At 38.3% G+C, this 5406-nt stretch overlaps 1 long non-coding RNA gene across 1 annotated transcript; it reads right to left on the bottom strand.

Annotated features, from left to right (window-relative positions):
* Nucleotides 1–4411: 4411 nt before the first annotated feature.
* LOC107835145 (uncharacterized) lies at nucleotides 4412–4774 on the bottom strand. The gene is made up of 2 exons (XR_001660973.1): nucleotides 4498–4774; nucleotides 4412–4457 (listed from the first exon to the last, which is right to left on the bottom strand). It is a non-coding gene; the product is annotated as an uncharacterized LOC107835145 (long non-coding RNA).
* Nucleotides 4775–5406: the final 632 nt, after the last annotated feature.

Genomic DNA, 5406 nt, shown 5'->3' with positions numbered 1-5406 from the left:
TGGTCTTGCATCGGTCTCGATACACTCTGGTCTTGGTCTTGTCTTGGTCTCGGGTTAGGTGGTCTTGAACACAAAACTGACCACAACCAAATCATATTGATAAAAAACCCTTGAAAAGGTCTAATTTGAATGTGAAATTATGATTTCTGTATGCACAACATTTCAAATATTCTAGTAATTGAAATGGATATAAATATTTTTAACATTTTTAATTTAGCTCTGTGGAAATCCTTATATGTCAATGACCCCTGATTAACAACCCCAAAAGAAGAAAAAAATAATATCAATGTATTGTTTAAGTTTACATTTTTCTTTTCACTCAAACTGTAAAGAAAAAGGAACTGCAGAGAGCTTGGGGCTGATGCAGCAGTGTTGGTTCCCATTCCAGGGACCTTACTCTGGCAGAGTTTGCTCTGAATTTCTCTCTTTTCAGGAACACCATCTGCTCCATGTTCCCTGACCACCAGTCTGGGCTCAATGACTATATTTTAACAACATAGCGATTCAATTCCAGGGCCTGGCTTTTAGCAATATCATGTCCTCTTTGCTACCGAGGCCCTAGGTCACTCAGAGCTTCACTGCATCTGTGGATGCATTTCTCTGTCATGCAGTCTTTGCAGTGCTTGCAGTGCTTCCTCCCCCCACCCCACCACCGCTTACACTTCTGTCTTCAATCGCCTGCCTCCTGCTCCCCCCACCCCTTCTGCTCTGATCACTGAGCCCCTTTCCACCCATTGCAGATCAGATACCCCTCTCTCTGGGGGAATCAACAAACGTAGTCACCCCCTCCTTTACCAGAATGTGAAATAATTTTAATGACATATGATGGGGGTGGTTTCCTGTAGAGGAGGACAGTCAGACGGCAGTAAATTCGCTCTGGATACTTCCTTCAGTTTAAGAGTCCTGATCATATAGTCTGCTAATGTCTATTCTTCATCAGCTTTTTGTATGTCTGGAGCAAACAGAGGCAATCTGTAAGCTCTCCCATGAATTATTTCAAAAGGTGTTAGACCATAAGCTGTCGGGGTGATTCTCATATAGAGCTTCACTAAGTCTAAACATTCTGGCCAGGGTCGGCCAGTGTCTGCCATGCATTTTCTTAATCTACTTTTCACAGTACCATTTGTTCTTTCCACCAACCCTGCACTCTGTGGGTGATAGGCACAATGGTTTTTCAATGTCATTCCCAAGTGAGTAGTCATGTTTTGTATCACTTGTCACTGTAAACAGTCTGTGGAATACCGTGTGTTGGGATAATAGTTTTGCAGATAGCCTTAGCTACCGTCAAAGCATCTGGATGTTTTGCTGTAACTATTTCAACCCATTTAGAAAAAGCATCAATCATCATCTAACAGTATTTGTTTACTCAAAAGTTCATAACTAAAGAAAAAATTTTATGTAAGAATTTAGTAGTTATATAGTAGTATTACCCTTTTCCCCCCTTTTTACACATGGCATTGCCCATGTGTCACAATCACTTAAGCTTCAAATAAAGTCTTTGGGAGGATTAATATTTAATTCAGGTGAACTCATAGGTTTATATAAGATAATTTAGCAGACACGTTTTTTAATTGCAGGTTTATCTTTTGGTTTTTCTTTAAACTCAGCAACTTTCAACATTTCTATTTAATTTCTCTAAAATAAAAATGTCCATCTTTAATTTAAACCAAATCAGAAAAATCCTGAATTAGAGGATTTGAATTAATTGACTATCAAATCTAGATTAAAATGTTTTAGACTGAAATCTAGAAAATGTTGCTTTTATTCACAATCATCAAGTTTTAGTAGCCATTTATATCTACCAAGTTGCTCAAAGTCTCAGACTTTCACTTAACCTTGCATTTCAGACAAGTTAACAACGTATGTTTTTTATTTTTAAAATTAAATGGTCAATAGTTTCATCCGTTACTCAATTATGTAGTAACATTTCTCTCTTCTCATAATAATTGTCATTCATTCCAATATGAAAAATCCCACAAAAACAATCGATTTGTAGATTCTTTATAGAATTAAACTCTAAATTAAATCTTTTAGTTAAATTCAACGAAATATTTTATAATATTTCAACACTGCAATATCAATTATTTTCAACACTTAGAGATGTTTAATTTAGTTTCAAACTAGTAAATAAAACATTTGAAAATCATTATTAGCTTTGAATCTGTAATAATTTTTAGTTGGTGTAATTTAGCCATATCACACTATCAGTGTTTTTTCTTATCTTTTAGTCACTACAGTTTTTTCCTTCACAGTTTCCCAACCTATGGCTCGTGGGCCCCAAGAGGATCACTGGTCCTTCTGTTAAGGACTGAGTTAACGGGTACAAAATGAACGATTTTATCTAACATTGTACCTAAAAACCTTTAAAATGTTCTTTTCTGGGTAGATCATTCCTATATGCAAACAGGATTAGTGAGCACATTCTTTATCACAGCGGTGTGTGTATAACTTATCTCGGCTCTCCACTGTCTCGCTTCCCCCTCCTGCTGCTGGCGTCGCTGCAGCTGGTCCTCCCCCCGCCTCTCCTCCAGCTCCCTGTCAGTCCAACTAGCTCTGGTGTTGGATAAGTTGTCCAGACTGTCCCTTACTGAATGTCCAGCTTGTCCACCAATGAAACAAGCGAAAAACAGTTCAGTTTGCTTTCTTTTTCTTTCAAACACATTATTTTCCTTCTCCACACTGATGTCCAAGAGTAAACCAGCGGGGGCTGTAAAAGTTCAGTTGCATTCAAACACAGAGATATAGTTCCAGGCCAAACGTCCAGCAGGACTCCATACAGTAGTTTGTTGCATGGCATTTCCCAGATGTCCAGGAATCAGGATCAGCGGACATTTTAGCGCCTTCAGGTGGCAGAAATCATCGTGTCCTTTTTCGCTTCTTTATCAACTGTCATTGGCTGGTGATGAAGGAGGGACGTCATCTGATCGGCAGGACAGGTCTGAGTTGAGGTCGGAGGTCAGACGCACCGCAGCGAGGCTCAGACAGGAAAAGGAAAGAAGCAAATAAGAGTCAATTAGGGTTTGTTCGGCTTTCTGTGTCTTTTTTTTTTTTTTCATTTTTACAAACATTTTCCATATAACTTTTCTTTCTTTTCATCTTATAGTTTTTAGCCACTTATTATCCAACATTTTAAGAAATCATAAATCCTTTCCTTATCCAAACACATATAGACATGAAACATGTTAAAAGCTGTAGTCTCTTTTATCCTGTACAATATTAACCTTTAAAATGTAGAATGTAAGTTTATGTTAACTTCATCTGAGTCACGTCTCACCAGAGAACAATGGATTTCTCTAAATTTGTTGATCTTAGTGCTGCAGACTGTGAGGTCAGCGGGCAGCCCTCCTCTCAAGGCCTAAGAGAGACATGAGGCTGGATAATGTCCAGCTCGGTACCTTACTCTGACCTCTGACCCCTCCAGTTATACAGCCAAAGGATCATTTCACCAAGTTGGTGTTATAATCTGATTACAACACAATACATTAAACATTGTTCTCTGAGGAGAATTTTATTATTTAATTTTATTTTTCAGCTTCTCCTCCTTCAGGAAAGTCATAATTCCACTTTTAGCATACAAGGAAGTTGTTCCCAAGTTTTTTATTTCAGTGAGACGTCTCTCAACTGGTTTTTCTTTGAAAGTGTAAAAAACAAAACAAAACAAAACAAAACAAACACTAGTATTTCCTAAAAGTAATTATTTCTGACTTGTGAGGCTTAAACCTAATTTTTAGTAATAATTAAATATTATTTTGCATGCACTGGTTTCGTACAGGAATTCAATTTCTTTTATTTATTTATTTTTTACCTAATGTGTAACAAGCTGAACTTATGTCCACCATTTCATCAATTTTGTCTGGTGGTGTGACTTCTTGGGGTGTGGTAGAGTCTGATCATGCTGAGGATTTCTCCTGTTTATGGTCACCTTACTCCATCACCCCTCCTGTCGCCCTGTGCAGCATTTTTTTTTTTTTTTTTTTTTTTTAAGGGCAGGTTCTTGACCAGTGGCCAGTATTGCCACAAGTCCAACAGCCATTTAAATGCTGTGGATTTTGTGGGGTGTTATTTTGGGGTCGTCGCCTATTGTGACCTCCTCTGCCTCTGCTTCTTCCGCGTCCTTTCGTCCGGCCGTTGGAAAAGGCAGAGGTTTCCAAACCTCCAAATTCATCCAGGTGAAAAACATCTAATCCTTTCACAGCCTTAATGGCCTCTTCTAAGGTCCAGGGTGTAAAAACATATACATTTTGTGCACCTTCCTCTAATGAGGGGTACAGTCGTGCTGCTGGGACTGCAGCGGCTGAGGCTGGGGCAGACGGAGCTGCTGCAGTGGCGGGGGAAGGGGCAACTGCAAGAGCTTGTGCTCCCTGCACCGCTACATCATTCCGTGTGCTTAGAATGACTTTATTATCTTTTGGTCTATCAAATAGGTTTTTTGCTTCTACGAATTTTTTGTCTTTAACCTTTTTAATTTGTTCTTTCCAGTCTATGGCTGCTTTTAACCATAATTTAGCACACCTTAGTTCATCCTCCTTTTTAGCTTTTTTATTCCTGTTTTTCTTTCTACACTACTCTCCAAAATTCCCACAATTGTTTGCCATTGATCAATTTTTAGCTTTCCATCTATTTTATATTTCTTTCTCCATTTTTTCATGTGTACAGTGCTACCAGGAAATCTGGACAGCATGTATTTTTCATCCCCATCGGGGCCCTCAACGAGTGAGGAATTACAAGAATTTGTGTTTCCCATTATTTAAATCACTTTATTTTTTAGCTTGAAAATTTTGGTATTATGTGCTCTCTCAGAGAAAGTGCCGTAGGTCAGCGCTCAGTGCCTCCTGAAAAACAGGCTTCTACTCGGAGCCGAGCTCCAAGCGGTTTTTCACTTTGGATTCTAATTTCCGAAGGCAGAGAGGTTTACTCCCAGAGAGAGAAGCACCATTCACTCCTTCATACACACACACATCAACAAAGCAGCAGACAAAACACCAATATCAACACAGTAATAACAGAACAGTAATAATAAGCTTCCTATCTACGTGAGGACTTGCCCTTAAGGGGTGTCCTCTAAGTAAGGAGGCTCTAAGAGCCTTACCTTTTGCCTTTAGTTGAAACTCTGTCAACTGGGACTCTAACCCTTTATAACTTCTTCAGTCAAACTGATATTTGACAAGGACTCAAACCTTTTAGTCAAACTGATATTTAATAATAATAATAATAATACATTTTATTTCTAAGGCGCCTTTCTGGCACTCAAGGACACCGTACAAAGAGCGAAAAGTAACAGCAACAATAAAAATGTAGCAATTAAAAATAGATCAGATAAATACACAACAATGTATCTATATGAAATCTATATATAAATCTATGTAAAAAATCTATATAAAAATCAAGCAAACCAATTGTGTCATA

This window comes from Poecilia formosa, unplaced genomic scaffold (genome assembly GCF_000485575.1).
Source record: "Poecilia formosa unplaced genomic scaffold, Poecilia_formosa-5.1.2 Scaffold1075, whole genome shotgun sequence".
Classification (NCBI taxonomy): Eukaryota; Metazoa; Chordata; class Actinopteri; order Cyprinodontiformes; family Poeciliidae; genus Poecilia; species Poecilia formosa.
This window is presented reverse-complemented; position numbering and strand designations above follow the sequence as displayed.